General features: G+C 34.5%; 3 non-coding genes and 1 pseudogene across 3 annotated transcripts; 1 reads left to right on the top strand and 3 right to left on the bottom strand.

The window, feature by feature from the left end:
* LOC133791268 (uncharacterized) overlaps window positions 1-20,912 on the top strand; it is a 162,151-nt pseudogene that overhangs the window by 74,410 nt on the left and 66,829 nt on the right.
* Window positions 2,651-2,732, bottom strand: TRNAS-GCU (transfer RNA serine (anticodon GCU)). The gene has a single exon. It is a non-coding gene; the product is annotated as a tRNA-Ser (tRNA).
* Window positions 5,323-5,404, bottom strand: TRNAS-GCU (transfer RNA serine (anticodon GCU)). The gene has a single exon. It is a non-coding gene; the product is annotated as a tRNA-Ser (tRNA).
* On the bottom strand, window positions 19,943-20,049 carry LOC133792992 (small nucleolar RNA R71). Its single transcript, XR_009874458.1, has one exon. It is a non-coding gene; the product is annotated as a small nucleolar RNA R71 (small nucleolar RNA).

The raw sequence follows: 20,912 nt of genomic DNA, 5'->3' as shown, positions 1-20,912 counted from the left end.
GTAATCCTTGGTATTAAGATTATTAGATCTAAAAAGGGAATTTCTTTGGATCAATCTCACTACGTTGAGAAGATTATAAAGAAATACAATTACTTTGATGGTAAACCTGCTTGCACACCATATGATCCAAGTGTAAAGTTATTTAAGAACACTGGTGACGATGTGAGACAGTCTGACTATGGGAGCATCATTGGCACTTGGCAGTCTTCGATATGCCACTGATTGAACGAAACCCGACATTGCCTATGTCGTGGGATTATTGTGCACGTTTAATGGTAGACCTAGTATAGAGCATTGGCATGCTATTGAAAGGGTTATGAGATACCTTAAGAGAACCATGAACCTTGGATTACATTATCAGAAGTTTCCAGCTGTACTTGAAGGATATAGTGATGCAGACTGGAACACTTTGTCAGATGACTCCAAAGCAACAAGTGGCTCTATCTTTAGTATAGCTGGTGGAGTTGCTTCTTAGAAATCAAAGAAACAAACTATTTTGGCTCAGTCCACCATGGAGTCTGAAATGATAGCACTAGCTACTGCTAGTGAAGAAGCAGGCTGGCTGAGAAGCCTGCTATCTGAGATCCCTTTATGGGAAAGATTGATACCAGCTATGTCGATCCATTGCGATAGTACCGCGGCTATTGCAAAAGTATAGAACCGTTATTACAACGGTAAGAGATGACAAATACGTCGTAAGCACAACATTGTTAGAGAGTTCCTCTCAACAGGTGTTGTTAGAGTGGATCAAGTACGCACTGATGATAATTTAGTAGATCCTTTGACAAAAGGACTAGCTATATAGAAATTCCATAGAACTTCAAAAGGAATGGGACTATTGCCCTTAGAATGACGAGTCACCCATGATGGTAACCCAATCTAAAGCTCGGAGATCCCAAGAATCAGGTTCAATGGGTAATAACAAGCTATGAGGTGATAAGTATTGATCATGCTATTTTCATAATTGAAGCATGAAGTCCTGAAGCGATATGAAGATGAGTTAATAGGAACTCTTAATGAGATCTATACTCTACGTGGAGTGGAGTACCAAGCTGCAGGAGTACTCTTGATAGACTCACCTATGTGAATGTGGAAGTGGGGCTGCTTCCTATGAAATTTGGGGCAAAAATTTCTAGAGCGTTCACTATACTGGGATAGACGTGCATGGCCATTAACACACGAGCTTTTGACTACACCCTTGAAAGATTGGTACGTGGTACATTGTTAGAGATAGAGTTCAAGACTACGAGTCACTCTAGTATAATCTAAATCGTATTCACTGCGCAAATGTTCAAATCGAAAGATACATCTGTTTATGCACAACCTTATAGATTTCGATATTGCTCGAGAAAATATTTATAAAAATTCAAGTGGGCGATTGTTGGAACTTTGTGTGAAATTTTAAAATAGAGAAGTGTTAAGTGTGTGTGATAATGGAAAGAGTCCCGCATGGGATAAAAATCTTTTTTCATAAGGGTATATAATAGACAACCACGAGAATTGGGTTTATACCCTAAGGGGCACCCAGTTTTGTGCGCAAGGGTGAGGACTCACACACCTGACCACCATGCGAGTGCGCGCCATCCATCCGACCGTGCTGTGCTGAGCTGGCGGGTGGTGTGGTGTGGTGTCACACTTTATTTTTTGTTGAAAAAATATTTAATAAAATAAATATTTTTACTTTTTAATTAATTAATTTAATGTAAAACGTTTTAATAGAAGCAGTAAACGTGATTCATTTTTAACTTCATAAGACCACGATTCCTCCCACGAATTAATCAATGTTTTCTACCGTTTTATTTTTGTTCGACTTCTCTTAATAAGTCGCATCAAAATAACGGGAGACGACAATTTTTTTGTAAAAAGAAAAAACTCGAATTTTCGAAGAGCAATTTTGAGGGTGTGTATCAGCGATTCCTTTCGGTGTGGAAAAGTTTCGTATACAGTGGCTTTTTTATCCTGGAGACGGTGTGGTTGATAGACTGTCGTGCATACTTGGGGGAGAGTCGCCCGTCTTAAAGAGAGCGACATAGTCCGCAACTCAGCCATAAATTTTTATCAGTAATTCGTTCAAATTTTTATTTCAATTTTGAAATAACAATATTTTTTAAATGAGTGGAGATGTTGTAAGACTGAGGAAAATTGTATTAAGAAAAAACTACTAACGGCCACAAAGCACTAGATGGGCAGACATTTTTTTTAGAATCTAATTTATTTATTTTTAGTAATTTTAAGCTTGTTACTTGATCGCTTTAATAATATACTAATGCAACCTTTAGCTTGAGCTTTAAATTTTCATAATAATACATATTTTTTTTTATTTGCTTTCTATTAAATTAAACTCAGGGATAGGGTGTATTTTCTCATAAATTAAATTAAGATGGGAAAATTTTATAATTTATTAAATGTGGTGGATTGTCGAATAGTGAGAGTGAGAGAGAATAATTTATAAAATTAAAAAAAAAAAAAAAAAAAAGTGGACCGAACACCTCTCATGGTTGAAGGCCCAAAGCCCAAGTCCAAGTGAGGAGGCGCTATGAATACGAGCAGCCCAAATCTGAAGGAAAATGACGATTCAGCCGTCGAAGAAGCATGTAACATGAAGGGCATTTGAGTGATTTCGCTCAAAAGAACGAGATAAAAATAGAAACGTCGCCTGAGAGATTCGAACTCTCGCGGGGAAACCCCATGTACTTAGCAGGCACACGCCTTAACCACTCGGCCAAAGCGACTGTTGACTTTTGTTGTGATATTACATTATATATATCAGAAAATTATATCACAATATTTTGGTGGCACAGTATTTTAACTTTAGTGCTCTTTAAAATATCATTAATGAATCTATTAATACAAAATGTATATATAAAAAAACCATAAAAATATACAATAAAGCTTCACTTTATTCTTGCACACTTACTTTATTTAAAAAAAATGGATAATCAACATGTTATTGATTAAATGAATCCAATAAAATAACATGTTATTAAAATTGAAAGAATTTACCCTATCATTTTAATTAAATATAAAAACGTACTTAGCAATATCACATCGTCAGTTATTTTGTTTTCATTACATTTCCATTAGAGTTTTGAACTAGTTCCCCAATTCCATTTCAATGTTAAAGATTTCACTACATTTCTAATAGAGTTTTGTTTTCGTTACATTTCTATTAGGAGGTGTTTAATTTGAGGTAAAGTGAATGTGAGAATGTGAATTTAAAATATTTTTCATATTTTGTTCAATTTTAAATGTAAAATGAACAATTTTATACACTTGAGTTTAATATCACCTCCATCATAAATCTCTTAGAGTTTTGAACTAGTTCCCAATTCCATGTCAATGTTAAAGATTTCACTACATTTCCATTAGAGTTTTGAACTAGTCCCCAATTCCAACTACTTGATTCATTAAATCAACTTTTGCATCTATGTTCAATTTAAGCTCCCAGAAAGTGGAGTAAGCCATGGTCAAAAGTGAAGAAAGATTTGGGGCCGGTAAAATTTAATAACGTATGAGAAAGAAAAATCAAGTATGATGATACAATCAATGATGTTTTTCTTGAGTGGAGATGTTATAAAACTGGCCAAAATTGTATTAAGAAAAAAAAAATACTAATGGCCACAAAGCACTAGATAGGCATGACATTTTTTTTAAGAATTCAATTTTTTTTAGTAATTTTAAACTTGTTACTTGATTGATTTAAGGAAAAATATAAAAGTTAATTTGGCATTTATGTTTTGTCCGAGTACTTGATAGGTTTTTGTGTTTTGTTAAATGACAAATCTGATTCTTTTTTTCGTAAAATGGATCAAAATAGTACGCTGGACTTAATTTTGGTTAAAATATTTTTTAATATGACTAAAATACCTTTATATTTTTCCATTAATGAATTAAATTATACAAAATATGTCATTATTGAATTAAAAATTAATATAAATTTAAAAAATATATATTTAAATTAAATAAAACTTTAAAATAATTATAATAAATAAAAGAAATTTAAATCAAAACTAAACATAAATTAAAATACAAAAAACTATACTTAACATAACAAAAACAAAAATTAAATTACATAAATAGATTTTTCTTTCTCCTATTTCTCTCTCCTTCCACTCTTTCTTCTCTTCTGCATCTAGTTGGCCCTATCAGCTCCTCCATTGCAGTACATGCACTTTCGTATCTTCCACCATGCATCTCCTCCACAAAAATAGAACAACGATGATGTGACAATGCTTTCTCTCCTCTCCCACCTCTAAAGGCGATGGCTGTGGGCGACTTGCGATGATAGGCTATGGGCGAAGGTTGAACTATGATGGGTTATGGGCTATGGACGATTACAACGACTAAAGGACGAAGGATGATGGGTAGAGGGCTTCAATCTAGGCTATTGTTTTAGAAACAATCCTGAACCCGAATATCCGACTAGAACTGTTAAATTAGAGCCGAGAGTGAGGGGTATTTGGAGACCTAACGGGAAGAGAATTTCTTGAAGATCGTGCATTTTAGCCAGAGAAAGGAAAAGGGACACTTGTGATATGGATGATTTGCTCATGAATTGGTGGAAAGTAGAAACCCTTACTCTAAGTCTGATATGGAAAAATGGGGAAGAATAATGTATTAAATACACAAATGAATCAACGACTAAATGTTGAAGGACGATGGGTAGAGGGCTTCGATCTGGGCTATTGTGGAAATCGCTGGAGAATCTGAGCAAGGATAGAAGTAGCAGGTTTGGGGAAATCTGGTTCTGGGTTTGATAGGTGATGAAAAAACATTAGGGTATTTTGGTCGTATTGAAAAATATTTGGACAAAAATCAGATCTAGAGTATGATTTGTTAATTAATAAAACACAGGAGCGGATCGAGTATTCGGACAAAACACATGGGTCAAACTAGTATTTTTCCTTTATTTAATAATATATCACTATAATTTTTAGTTTGAGATTTAAATTTTCATAATAATACATTTTTTTTTATTTTCTTTTTATTAAATTAGACTTAGGAATAGGGTGTATTTTATCATAAATTGAACTATAAGGGGAGAATATTAAAAAAGATGGTATAATTTAGTAAAAGATTTAGGAGATTTTTTTTTATTTTTTATTTTTTATTGTCGGACAGAGTATTTAAGAAAAAATGTGGACTGGACTGAACATCTCTCATGGTTGAAGGCCCAAGTTGATAGAAGCCCAAGTCCAACGTGGGGGCGGCGGTACGACCAACCCAAATCCGAAGTAAAATGACGATTTTGCCGTTGAAGAAGTATGTAAAATAAAGGGTAGTTTAGTAATTTCGCTGAAATGATCAACGTAAAACTAGAAACGTCGCCTGAGAGATTCGAACTCTCGCGGGGAAACCCCATGCACTTAGCAGGCACACGCCTTAACCACTCGGCCAAAGCGACTCCTTACCCTCTACCGTTCTCTTCAAAATATTATGTTATAAAATATCAACCATAAAAATTTCTAGTAAATACTTCAAATTATTCTTGGACGTGGCTCCGGACCCTCCCATATTTTTTTTATTTTTTCTTAATTTTTTTAAGAAACTTATATTTTAGCCTCTGATATTTTATTTATTTTGCATTCTAGTGCTTCATTTTTTTCATAAACTTATTTATCAGTAAAACTTAGACCCGTCTATAGAAAAACAACCTGTGTATTGATTAGATGAGTCCAACATATATAAATACAAATTGAAAGAATTTAGGAGATCTATCTTTGTCAAATAATATATATTTATTGTTTAGTCTAAAAACATACTTAGCAATATCAAACGTTGTTTTGTTTGTATTGTGATAAACCCTAGTAACCTTAGCACATAGAAAATTAATGAGAACAAGTGCTTAATATCAAAAGGTAGTAGATATGTGTAAACCATGGATAGTGGAGAGTATATATTTCAATAAGAATGAAAGGTTAAACTAAGATTGATAGCTTAAGCTTATGATAATTTTAGTGAGTGAAGCTTCTTGAAGCAAGCCAAAAGTATGATTTTACATTGTATATTATTAGTGTCATGTGGTTGAATATATATAAAAAATTTAGCCACTTTGATTATAAATGATGACCAAAACCAAGAAAAAAGAATAGGAGTGAAGGAGGTACTACCAAGCAGGTTACATATTGAACAATATCAATAGAGAAATCATCTCCAACTTTTCAACAAAGGCATTTGACCATTAAGTCATAGCCCTAACCAATACTACACCAACCTAAAAAAGGTTAATGTCCCAAAAGGGTATCCAAAAAATTATTACAAGAAAAGTAAAAGTAGAATTCAATTGTTAATAAATTATCATGTTTGTTTAGCTAGTAAAGTTTGATTAAAGTGATGAATGGACGAAAATCAAGACCATCCTCAAATTTTGATTGACATAAAAAAAAACTTTTCTAATCAATTTTGATTTTTTTTTTTTTTCAAATTTTGTCCATAAAGAGTAGAAAGAACAATTATTTTCATAAAATTTATTTAGAGAAAATATTTTCTAGTGGATGTCAAATCTTTCATTTAGACATTACTAAACAAAGAGTTGTTTACATCTCTATTCCAAGGAAAGTAATTCCAAATATGCATTATGTCATTCACAAGCCTTTATTACCAAAATCTTAGCAAATAAAAATCGTTATTATTTGATGGAATTTTATAAAATAATAAATAGCTAGAGATACTTTCTCACATCACATTGATCACATATATTTTTACAACAAATAAATAATATTAAATAATAAAAATTTGAAAAAAAAAATGAGATGCCATAAAGAATGGAGAAGAATATTGTAATGTTCTGGTTACTCCAAGACCGTTACTGTGGACTTTAAACATTGTTTAACTCGCTAAACGGGTCATTTGGTTATAAGCGTGCATCTACGTATTATTAATAGGATAAAGTGAAAAATCTTGATAAAAAATAATTGATATATTTTATTTAAAATATAAAACTGTACATAGGCCTATAAAAGTGTTTACAAAGTTATTTACAATCTAAAATGATCATTACAATATAAAAATTACAACTCGTCGACCTAAGTAGCAAAAATAAGGTTAAACCCTAGTTCCTCTGAGAAACACATTGGCCATGGTGGTCAAGTGGTCGCATATGTACACATCGCCACCTAAGCTCTCCACTCGAGGCTGGGTGAGCTTTTCTTTCCCTTTACTTGCACCACATAGCACCCGTGAGCCAAGACTCAGCAAGAAAACTTATTACTGCATGTATGTAATATCAATAAATGATTATGGTAATCATTTTGGGGCTTGCAGCCCTAATCAGATAGTGAGTCACACTTTGGGCTTCGCACCCTAATCAGATAAGTGACTATTAAGTTATACTCTGAATAGATGATTAATAAGTCTATCTCTGGATAGATGACTAATAAGTCTATCTCTAGGGCTCTGCACCCTAAGCCACGTGATATTCAGTCACCTGAACCTTTTGGCCCCTGATTCTACGTAACTAGCATTTAGACTAGACAAGAGCTTTTAGTTTTCATCGAACTTGGGGTCAGTCAAGCATTTCATGCTCATGTTGATTAGATCTAATCATTTCGGCCTATGTTAAACACATTAATGTCGTTCTTGACTCTTAAACCAATACCATACGACCAGTGCTCATATCATCACTGAACTTGACTTATAAATCATAGCTTCAGGATCAATACTATACACCATTGTCGTTCTCTGACTAATAAGTCAGTACTATACACAGATAAGCAAAACTGTTATGCGTTTATTATGCAATCAATGTCCATATATAGAGCACTCAACCTGCTTCATCAATAACCATGCATGTCACATACCAGGTGTAGTGTTCCTATAACGACCTCCTTTCTTAACATACATATATATAGAGTAAAAACAAATTTTAACCTAAATATGACAATACTGAAATTCTGAATTTACAAAAATTTTACTAAACAATACATAAATAATGTTTATAACCTTAACCACACAATACTCACAACTAGATAAAAACTTTATCTTACATACAAATCTTAATACTTTTATAAATCATTTTCGTGGCGTTACTACACCTTAACGTAGAAATGAAAATGTATCCAACTGATAAATTGAAAAGCTTTATGTAAATTACAAAGTTCATGAAATACTTTTTAAAGCTTTAAGTAAATGATAAAGTTCACAAAATACTTTTAATGAAATATAATAAAACCAAGTTTCTTGTTTATTTATAAAATAGCATAGCAGAACTCCACTCCCTTCAGGTCAGCCCCATATGTACAGTCATGTTGGCCCCACGTATACTCATCAACAATTTATATTTGGGGTCTCTTACCTACAATACAAAACATTATCTGATGAGCTAAGGCTCAGTAAGTAGAATAACTACCTCATATGCATTAAAATAAACATGCAACATGCTATGTATTTTCTTTCTTTCACTTTCCTTTCTTTTGGGCCCTAGAGGATGCTGCTGCCGGCATTACATAGGGAATCACATTCCCACCTGAACATAAACATGATAATAGGGAATTTCCCTCATAAACATTCATCATATAGGGACGTACATCTCCCTCCTTACATTTTTGGGACTTAGGTCTCCCAAGCAGCACCTCTACTTTAACGTTTTCAATAACTTGTCTGTGAACATTAAGCGTGCTTATGCATAATATAACATTCTTGAAAATAACTTATGCATAAGAACAATATGACAGATTAACATATAAAGCATATAAATGCACATAAGACACATAAAATACTTGTATTGTAGATGAGGATTCTACTTACCTTGCGTCTTGATAAAACAATCGAAATTGTTAGCTTCCTGATAAAAACACAAACTATTAAATTACATAAAATCTACATTATGAAATGTTAGCTTAAAATTATTATTATCCCATTTTTCCTGTTTTAGTGCTTATTTTATGTCCAGGCGTATGGTCATACTATAGTTGTCCATGACAAGGTCCTGATCTAAAAGTCGTGGTCATGGTCATACTGAAAAGTCCAGGTCATAATACTTGTCCATAATAATAGGGAATAAGGTCATAAGAGTCCATAATAATAGTCCAAAGTATGACCATAGCCTATATAAGTTTACTATCATGAGGATACAAAAAAAAATAGTTCATATTTCAATTTTGGCATTTATAAAATATGACGACATGGTAAAATAATCCATATATAAATTTTAGCATTTTAATGGCATAGTAAAGTAATCTATATAAATTTTGGCATTATAATGGCATGGTAACATAATCCATATATAAATTTGGCATTATAGTAAAATAATCTATATATAAATTTTTGGTATTATAACGGCATAGTAAAATGATCTACATATAACTTTTGGCATTATAATGTCATAGTAAAATAATCTATATATAAATTTTGGCATTATAACGGCATAGTAAAATAATCTATATATAAATTATAACGGCATAGTAAATTAATCTATATATAAATTTTTGCATTATAACGGCATAGTAAAATAATCTATATATAAATTTTGGCATTATAACGGCATAGTAAATTAATCTATATATAAATTTTTGCATTATAACGGCATAGTAAAATAATCTATACATATATAATAACTAAATAACTGAAAAGAAAGGCTCGGGAAGAGCTTACCTAAAAGGCTAGCGTTATGGACAGAACTTCGCCTAGATCTCCGAGGTTTAGAACTTTAGAAGGATGTTAAGAATATTTTTGGGTAGAGTAAGAGAAAGAAAATGAGGTTTTTGTGATTTCAAGATGAGTTTTGGAAGGGCTATTTATAGGAAAAACTTGGGATACTATTCTAATAAAATATTAAAAATAATAAGCATAGTGGAATAATAACATATTCAAAATATCAAGCATAGTAATTTGCTTAAGTCATCAATGTGTCACTACTGCATCAACATGTGGAACCCATGGGGTGGACCCCGCTGTGGGACCCATGTGGACCCTACTGTGGGACCCTTGCGGACCCCACTGTGGGACCCACTATGAATAGTACCTGGTGAATAGTAAAAAAAATGAAAATTTCCCAATCTTCTTATATTACTTAGTCTAGCATTTTTGACTCACAAACTTTTCTGAAAAAGTTTCTCTAACACCCATAAATTAATTATTCCCACCTATTGGTTACTTCAACAACTTAGAATTGTTAAAATCCCATAATAGAAAACAACTACACCCCCAACGGTCATGAACACTATTCACCAACGGTCATAAACGGCTAGTTTTTGCCCTATAAATACTTGTTCCTTCAACCATTTATTTGCACAACTTCTTCATCTCTTAACCTTCTAGATAAAATTCATCATCAAAACATGAATTTCTCTTTATTTTTCATAACTTTAGTGATTGTTTGCTTGTATTTAGCATCATTCTATGGGTATTATACTAATGAAATGCCCATGAATGTTATAGTTGCATATTCATTAGTTATTCTTCCACTTTACTTAATAGCTCTAACATTCGGTTAGCATTGTAATGCACTCAAAAATGAATAAAAAAAATCTTCTCTTATCTTTCATAATTGTTATAATTTGTAAAAAGAAAATGGGAGTTACAATCTACCCTCCTTATAAATTTTCGTCCTCGAAAATCTAGAATAAATCGGGATGTTTAGCTTTCATCTCATCCTCGCGCTCCCACGTAGCCTCTTCTATTGCCTGGCTTCTCCACAATACTTTGACCAAAGGTATTTCTTTATTTCTTAAGACCTTATTCTTTCGATCCAAAATTTGGACAGGCTTTTCCTCATAAGTAAGGTCTTTGTCCACCTGGATAACTTCATGTTTCAACACGTGACTGGAATCAGGAATGTATTTCTTCAACATAGACACATGGAATACATCATGTACATCCGACAACTCTGGTGGCAGTGCCAATTTATAGGCCACTTTTCCAATTCGGTCTAGTATTTCAAAAGGTCCAATGAACCTTGGGTTCAATTTCCCTTTTTGTCCAAATCTCATAACACCTTTCATTGGCGTTATCCGCAGAAATACTTTTTCTCCGACTTGGAACTTTAATGGTCTTCTTCGTTTGTCTGCATAGCACTTTTGTCGACTTTGGGCTGTTGCTATCCTCTGTTGAATTTTTCGAACGGCTTCCGTTGTCGACGTCACCATATCTGGTCCAGTTTGTTGCTCTATGTACTTTCTTTCACCCACTTCATGCCAATGGATAGGAGATCGACACTTCCGCCCATATAACGCTTCATAGGGTGCCATCCCTATGGTTTCCTGATAACTATTGTTATAGGCAAATTCAATCAGCGGTAAATATTTACTCCACGATCCTTCAAAGTCCAGGACACACGCTCTTAGCATATCTTCAAGAGTCTGTATAGTCCTTTCTGTTTGACCATCTGTTTGTGGGTGGAAAGCTGTACTAAATTTCAATCTTGTCCCCATAGCCTTGTGCAAGCTTTGCCAGAACTTCGAAGTAAATTTTGAGTCTCTATCTGACACTATGGAAATTGGAATTCCATGCAATCGTACTATCTCTTGCACATAAGCTTCCGCTAACTGGTCCCCTGTGTACGTCACCTTTACCGGAAGGAAATGAGCCGACTTTGTTAATCGGTCGATGATGACCCATATTGAATCATATCCTTTGCTTGTTCGTGGAAGTCCAATAACAAAGTCCATTGCAATCTGCTCCCATTTCCATTCTGGTATTTCCAAGGGCTGAAGTTCTCCTCCAGGTCGTTGATGTTCTGCCTTAATCCTCTGGCAAGTAAGGCATCGAGCTACATATTGGGCTACGTCTTTCTTCATGCCAGGCCACCAAAAGTGTTCCTTCAAACTTCTGTACATCTTTGTTGAGCCTGGGTGTACCGTGTATGGAGTATTATGGGCTTCATTCATAATCTTTTTCTTAATGTCCTCTCTTGCAGGTACGCAAATTCTTTCATTAAATTTTAATATTCCTGCGTCAGAAACATTAAAATTCTTCACTTTTTCTTCTTTGACTTCTGCTTTGACCTCGGTCAGGTGAGGATCTGATTCTTGACCTTCTTTTATTTCCTCCAGCAGAGTCGACTGCAACGTCAGATTGGACAATCCTCCGATTACTACTTCTATGCCCGATCTTACTACTTCTTCTTGTAGCGGTTTGGACAAGGCTTGAAGGAACATCAAGCTTGTCGACGTCTTTCTACTCAATGCATCCGCTACTTTGTTGGCTTTCCCAGGGTGGTATAAAATTTCACAGTCGTAGTCTTTGACTAATTCCAACCACCTTCTTTGTCTCATATTAAGTTCTTTCTGGGTAAAGAAGTACTTCAGACTTTTGTGATCGGTAAAAATTTTACATCTTACTCCATAGAGATAATGTCTCCAAATTTTCAAGGCAAAAACTACCGCAGCTAACTCTAGATCATGTGTGGGGTAGTTCTTCTCGTAATCCTTTAATTGTCTGGAGGCGTAAGCTACTACTCTTTCTTCTTGCATCAACACCGCTCCTAATCCCATCTTTGAAGCGTCACAGAAAATTTCAAACTCGTCTGTACTATTCGGGATGGTGAGGACTGGGGCATTAGTTAGTCGATTCTTTAATTCCATAAAACTCTTCTCACAAGCTTCCGTCCATATGAATCGACTATTCATTCTAGTGAGTGCCGTAAGTGGGGTTGCGATTTTGGAAAACCCTTCTATGAATCGTCGATAATATCCAGCTAAGCCCAGAAAACTTCTTATTTCAGTTGCATTCCTTGGCTGGGACCATTCTTTTACTGCTTCCACCTTAGCTGGATCCACCAAAATCCCACTTTTTGATACAACATGTCCCAAAAAGTTAATCTTGTCGAGCCAAAATTCACACTTCTTGAATTTGGCATACAGTTGTTCCTTTTTGAGAGTTTCCAGCGTACGTCTTAGATGTTCCTCATGTTCTTTTTCTGACTTTGAGTATATAAGGATATCATCGATAAACACAACGACAAATTTATCCAAGAAATCCTTAAATACTCTATTCATGAGGTCCATGAAAGCTGCAGGAGCATTGGTTAGTCCAAATGGCATCACCAGAAATTCGTAATGTCCGTAACAAGTTCGAAACGCCGTTTTGGGAATATCATGTTCCTTCACCTTGAGCTGGTGGTATCCCGAACGAAGGTCTATCTTTGAAAATACTGCCGCTCCTTGTAGTTGGTCGAATAAACCATCAATCCTTGGTAGCGGGTACTTATTTTTAATCGTCACTTTGTTGAGCTCCCTGTAATCAATGCACATTCTCATTGTGCCATCCTTCTTCTTCACGAATAGTACTGGGGCTCCCCACGGTGAATGACTGGGTCTTATAAACTTCTTTTCCAAAAGTTCCTCCAGTTGAGTCTTTAGTTCCTTCAGTTCGGCAGGTGCCATGCGGTAAGGGGCCTTTGAAATCGGAGTTGTACCAGGTAACAACTCGATCTCAAACTCAATTTCACGATCGGGAGGAATTCCAGGAAGATCTTCTGGAAATACTTCCATGAATTCGCGTACAATATGAACGTCTTCAGGTCGCGCAAGCTTCTCTTTCGAGACGTCACAAATCATTGCTAGATATCTGGTGCATCCGTTTGCTAATAATTTCCTGGCCTTTGCTGCAGAAATCATTGGTGAAGGGGTTCGCTTCTCTTTCCCTTGAAAATGAACTTCTTCTTCTCCAACCGGTGCAAAAACGACTTCTTTCTTACTACAGTCGATTCTAGCGTTATACGTTGTTAGGAAATCCATTCCTAAAATGACGTCATAGTCCTTCATGTCGATAATGATCAGGTTAACATATAGTTCCCTGTCATTGATTGTAATTGGTATAGTCTTATACCAATGAGTTGAGTATAGCACTTCCCCGGAGGGTAGTGCTACACTAAAAATTGTATCCATCTCAACAGGTAATCCATTTAGTCTACCAACTAAATGCACTGATGCGAATGAGAGTGTAGCTCCAGAATCAACTAATACTGATGCAGGGACATTATTGAAAAGGAGCTGACCTGAGATTACTGTGGATGGACTTGCTTCCGCTTCTTCCCGAGTCAGGGCAAAGACTCTGGCGTTTGTTTTCTTTTCTTCTCCTCCTTTATACTGTTCGGTACGGTTGGAACATTCCTTTGCAAAGTGTCCCGGCTTCCCACATATGTAACATGTGTTAGTACCAATCCGACATTCACCAGGATGATATCTGTTACATTTGGGGCATTGAGGAAATCCTGGCTTTTCTTGGGACTGCTCCTTTCCTCTCTTGTTGTTGTTGTTGTTGAAACTCCACTGGTTAGGCCGCTTCTTGTCACTATTTCTCTGACTTGGACCACCCTTTATGAAATGGTTATTTTGCCGATTTCGGAAGTTCCTTGCGCCCTGTCTTCTGAATTCAGCTTCTTTCTCCCGTTCTTGCATCAGTATTGCCCTTTCGATCTTCAAGGCTTTGTCAGCTACTTTGGAAAAAGAAGCTCCCTCCAAGTCTGCTACTTCGAGATCTTTACGGATGTCAGGATGAATAGCATTTTTGAAATGCTTGATTTTTAATTCATCCGTACAGACCATGTGGGGGGCGTATCTTGAGAGTTCATTAAATTTTCGAATAAACTCTTCCATCAGCATCTTTTTCTGCCTTAGGTAGGTGAATTCTCTTGCTTTTTCATCTTTTAAGGCAGTTGTAAGGTATCTTTCTTCCAACAAGTTTCGAAAATGTTCCCAAGTCATTGTGTCTACTCCATGGATGGCCGCCATAGTATCCCACCAATAGCTAGCATCCTCCCTCAACAAGTATATTGCTAGCCGTACTTTGTCAACTTGGGGGACTCGAGCTAGATCAAAAAGTCTTTCCATCGTGCGAATCCAATTCTCTGTTACTTTTGAATCAATGCTTCCATAAAATTCCGGGGGGTGGAATTTCATAAAGGTCTCCGGAGAGTAATTGGCTGTCGCATTTCTGACTTCTATTGAAGGAGTCGGAGGTGGTGCGTGTTGTTGTGCTCCATTTGTTGGTGGGTGGTCTGCGCTCTCATGTGGTGATTCTTCATTACCCTGTGGTCGTCCTTCATTTCTTTGTTGCCTTAGGAATTGTTCTAGTAACTCTTCTAACCGTTGGTTTTTCTCCCTTTCTTCCTGAAATCTCCGCATTAGCTCAGCAACATTTGGAATAGTTTGCTCTGCAGTAGGCTCTCCAGCTGCATGTCCTTCCATTCTTCAATTCTAAAAGGTCATGAGTTGGGATGATTACCATGAATAAAACTTTCTTGAAAGTAAATCACCATATCACTTATTTACACGTCAAGTAGCGCTAGATATAACTTTGCTAAGGGATAAAATTTTAACGCAAATATATATATTTATAAGGACTTACTTGATGAGTACCACGCTTACCATCATGCTTGTACATATGGGATTGTCTTCAAAACCGAACCTCTCTGATACCACTCTGTAACGACCTCCTTTCTTAACATACATATATATAGAGTAAAAACAAATTTTAACCTAAATATGACAATACTGAAATTCTGAATTTACAAAAACTTTACTAAACAATACATAAATAATGTTTATAACCTTAACCACACAATACTCACAACTAGATAAAAACTTTATCTTACATACAAATCTTAATACTTTTATAAATCATTTTCGTGGCGTTACTACACCTTAACGTAGAAATGAAAATGTATCCAACTGATAAATTGAAAAGCTTTATGTAAATTACAAAGTTCATGAAATACTTTTTAAAGCTTTAAGTAAATGATAAAGTTCACAAAATACTTTTAATGAAATATAATAAAACCAAGTTTCTTGTTTATTTATAAAATAGCATAGCAGAACTCCACTCCCTTCAGGTCAGCCCCATATGTACAGTCATGTTGGCCCCACGTATACTCATCAACAATTTATATTTGGGGTCTCTTACCTACAATACAAAACATTATCTGATGAGCTAAGGCTCAGTAAGTAGAATAACTACCTCATATGCATTAAAATAAACATGCAACATGCTATGTATTTTCTTTCTTTCACTTTCCTTTCTTTTGGGCCCTAGAGGATGCTGCTGCCGGCATTACATAGGGAATCACATTCCCACCTGAACATAAACATGATAATAGGGAATTTCCCTCATAAACATTCATCATATAGGGACGTACATCTCCCTCCTTACATTTTTGGGACTTAGGTCTCCCAAGCAGCACCTCTACTTTAACGTTTTCAATAACTTGTCTGTGAACATTAAGCGTGCTTATGCATAATATAACATTCTTGAAAATAACTTATGCATAAGAACAATATGACAGATTAACATATAAAGCATATAAATGCACATAAGACACATAAAATACTTGTATTGTAGATGAGGATTCTACTTACCTTGCGTCTTGATAAAACAATCGAAATTGTTAGCTTCCTGATAAAAACACAAATTATTAAATTACATAAAATCTACATTATGAAATGTTAGCTTAAAATTGTTATTATCCCATTTTTCCTGTTTTAGTGCTTATTTTATGTCCAGGCGTATGGTCATACTATAGTTGTCCATGACAAGGTCCTGATCTAAAAGTCGTGGTCGTGGTCTGATAACTCTACAAAATAGAGTTATTTTACCATATTTTATATGCTAATTGTTGCTTAGTTCTTGAGTTTTTAAATAACTTATTAAATTTTTATGTAATTTTTAATTTATTAGTCTTATTGTAGTTTTCTAGATTTTTATATGTTTTTATAGTTATTTTATTGTGTTATGTTGTAATTTAATTATATGAAATTTGTATTGTTAAGTTAGAAGTTAAAAATGTAATTCTTTTGAACTTAAATGCTTTATTAAATTAAGTTATAATCAATATTTTCAAATAATTAATATGATTTATTTATAATTGAAAATATTTGATTGTTATTTAATTTATTTTTATCTTGTAGGAATTATATTGCATGCTTGAAAGAAAGAAGAGAAAAGAAAACAAAAGTGGCAAAATTGAAAGAAAATAACATGAATTGTGGCAGTTTTCCTCTTGCCATCCCCTTCCGAAGCAAGCCCAGCCCGCCTGGCATCACAAGACCTCAGCCAGCCTCTTGGGCCCATCCAGCAAGCCCACCACCGAATCCCTTCTTCAGCCTCCAAGGCTCAGCTGCCGCCAGCTGCTCCCATTCAGCCTGCTGCCTTCCACGATTACACCCCCAGCCGTACGCCTGCAGCTCACTTCAGCAAGCATCAAGCCAAGGCAACTTTGGGCCTTGCCTTCAACCCAGCCCAAACCGTGGGCCTGTCCTCCTGCCCAGCCCGTCCGTACGGCCCAAGCACCTCCTCAGATGCTTGCCTCCAACACACAGCCGTACGCCTGGCACAAGCCTCCCACACGCCTGCCTTGCCTCCTTCCCAGCCACACTCAGCCACCAAAGCCCACAAACACCTCTTGAGCCCATAAATTTGGGTATTGTCCCCTTGTCTAAAATGTCACATTTTTACCCATTTTCTACACACTTTTTACCCCAAAATCATCATCACTCCTACAATTTACCCCTATTTACCATATTATTATTAATTTAATCAATTTACTTAATTTAAATTGATTATCTTAATAATCTCATTTTGGCTATAAATAAGGGTTTTGAAGACCATTTTGGGGTGCTTAATGTTTTTGGTTACCATCTTTTTCTCTCATTTTCTATCTACCATTCTCTCTTCCATTTGGGTTTTTCAAGAGCATTTTGCAAGTATGTATGTCTTTGATTTTGTAATTTCTACTCTAGTTATGTGCTTCTAATCTTTTTCATAAGATTATTAAGATCATGATGAAGCAACTTGTAACTAGATAATATTTATGTTGTATGTTGATTTCCATTGTAATACAACAAAGTCTATGGATTTTTCTTCTTCATATACTTCTTTCATCTTAAATATCTTGTATTTTAGATTGTTAGAACATACTTACACTTTGTTCTTCATTAGTGCATAAACATAATATTCTTTGTGTAACATGTGTCATTAAATTGTACACATCCATGCTTAGAACAAAAATATTATGTTTTGCCTTATAAATAATGTTCATTGATTTATTTGTTATTTCATTAGTTTGATTTACACTAAATGCTTTGAAATTATAATTTTGAAAAGTGAAGAAAAATCCTATCTTTTTATAAGAAATTTGTGTTTGAAATTATAAATCTTTTTGAAAAAGGATAGTTTAAATTATTTTAACTATCACTAACACTTGGGAATCAATATACTAATAAATATTATTAAACTTACATTTTGTGGATTCTAGTATCTTAATAATCTTTTCTTTTAACACTTATTTTCAACTCATTATTGCTTTATTTTTATTCTCTTAAATAGCTTTATTTTTCAATCTTTTATTTTATGTTCATAATATTAAAACTCATCAATCTTTGGAGCTAGGTTAGAATTTATTATTTTTGATTTAAAATAGTTTCATTTTCGATTTTAGACAACTCCCTTGGGTTCGACATCCTTGCTTACACGATCACTATTCTATATGGACGATTCGTGCGCTTGCGATATATAAATTTTTAAACATACCCGTTTTGGGTCCATCAAGTTTTTGGCGCCGTTGCCGGGGAGTTGCAAGAGAAAAGAAACGAATTTATCTCAAGGTTAGTGAATTCTTCTACTAGTTATTTTAATTTTTGTTACACTTAAAAAAAAAAAACTAAAAAATATATATCTATAAAATCTATAAAAAAAAAAAGGTAAAAAGAAATTTGGGACGGTTCAACCACCCATAAAAAAAATATATACTTATATTTATATTTATTGCTTTTTTTTTTAGTTGACGGCACTTGTGCCTCCTATCTATCCTTTTAATTTTTATAGTCGATGGCACTTGTGCCTCCTAATTTTGTTATAATTTTGTTGTAATTTTATTTCTTTTATATCTTTGTTAATTGATGGCACTTGTGCCTCTTGACATTTGTTGTAATTTTCTTTATTTATATTGTTGTAATTTTTATTTTATTTAATTTCCGCAAATTACTAGTTGATGGCAATTTTGCCTCCTAGCTAGTTGATGGCAATTTTTGCCTCCTAGTCCTCTATCTTATGTTTAAGTTGATGGCACTTGTGCCTCCTAGTTTTTACCTTAATTTTATTATGGTTGATGGCATGCTATGCCTCCCTACTCTTGCCTAAATTTTAGTCTTATTTAATTTTTGCCTTATTTTTCTTTGTCTTCTTTAATATTTTAGTGTAATATTGTGAAAAATACTTGAGAAAAAAAAAAAGAGAAACCTAAATCTTGTCCTTTCACCATAAGCAATTTTTGCTTAAAGGAAATTTGAACAAAATTCCCATCCGCCTCTACTAATTAACCTCGGGGAGTTGTTAGTAGTGCGCGAGTAAGTGGAATCAAATAGGCCTGGGGACAAGTAAACCATAAGAATTATATTGTTGTGAAATCTCTAAAAATTATAAGTATGCTCTGTGGTTGCGGTTTTAACTGATCTTCCACATCAGAAAATTGCTTGTTTGAGATTATCCTTGTTGCCTTGTTTGTGAAAATTGTATGCATCATTGGGAACGTAACTCTAAAAAACGATTAGTAAAAAGACGTTTATCTTTGTTTGAAATTGAAAGTGTTAGTAAAAATTTGAGCATCATGGAACCTATTGCTAATCCTCTTGATGAAAATGTTGTGCCTGAAAAAACTTTGCTTGAATATTTTGCACCTATTTCATCTAATGCTCCGTCATGCATTGTTTTACCTACTACTTCTGCTACTCATTTTGAGCTTAAACCCGCAATCATTCAATTATTGCCATCTTTTTATGGGTTAGATAGAGAGGATCCTTACATGCATGTCAAAGATTTCTTAGAAATTTGCTCAACATTTAAATTTCAAAATTTTTCTGATGAGTCGGTCAAACTAAGATTGTTCCCTTTTTCATTAAAAGACAAATCAAAAGCTTGGTTAAATTCCCTTCCCACGGGGTCTATAACTACATGGGATCAACTTTATAATAAATTCTTACTGAAATTTTTTCCTATGTCTAAAACTGATAGTCTAAGGAGAGAAATCTCCGAGTTTTTTCAAAAAGATAATGAAGAGTTTTATGAATGTTGGGAAAGATTTAAAGATTTATTATTAAAATGTCCTCATCATGGTTTTGAAAAATGGAGACTTGTAAAATATTTTTATGATGGTTTGACTCCCTCTAATCGTCAAATGATTCAATCTATGCATACTGGAAAAATTTTAAAATTTCAAGGACAAGAGGCGTGGGACGCCCTTGAAGATTTATCTGTCAATTCACAACAATGGAATTATTTTGATCCTAGGTCTAGGTCAACTAATTCACCAAAAAGAGGAGGAAGGTATGAAATAAAAGAAGAATTAGACTTAAGAACATCCTTAGACAAATTAGCGAGAAAAGTAGAAGCTTTAGCCATAAGCCAAACTATAAACTTTCCAATACAACCAAGAAAAGATATTTGTTCTATATGTTCTAGTCCTTGCCATAATGCCCAATCATGTCCTTCCTACCAAGAAGCCTTTTCTGAGGAGGCCAATGCACTTCATACTTATGGGAAACCAAATGATAGCCCATTTTCATCCACCTACAATCCAAATTGGAGAAACCATCCGAACTTTTCATGGAGACAAAACCAACCCCAAATGAATCAAGGGCACCAATACAACACACAAAATCAAGCTCATACCCCACAAAATCAACCATATCCGCAACAAAGAAAACCTTCCTTAGAAGATACTTTACAACAATTTATGCAATCCACCCAACAAATCCTACAAAATCAATCTCAATCAATTACCAAACTCGAGACACAAGTAGGACAACTCGCCACTTCTTTAGCTGATAGAGAAAAAGGAACATTCCCTAGTCAACCTATCCCTAATCCAAAAGGTCAATATGAGATAGGAAAGTCTAGTCATAATGGAGAAGTCAAATCAATTTCAACTCTTAGGTCTGGAAAGAAAATTGTCAAACCCGATTACATACCCGAGGTTGAAA

This window comes from Humulus lupulus, chromosome 7, assembly GCF_963169125.1.
Source record: "Humulus lupulus chromosome 7, drHumLupu1.1, whole genome shotgun sequence".
NCBI lineage: Eukaryota > Viridiplantae > Streptophyta > Magnoliopsida > Rosales > Cannabaceae > Humulus > Humulus lupulus.
This window is presented reverse-complemented; position numbering and strand designations above follow the sequence as displayed.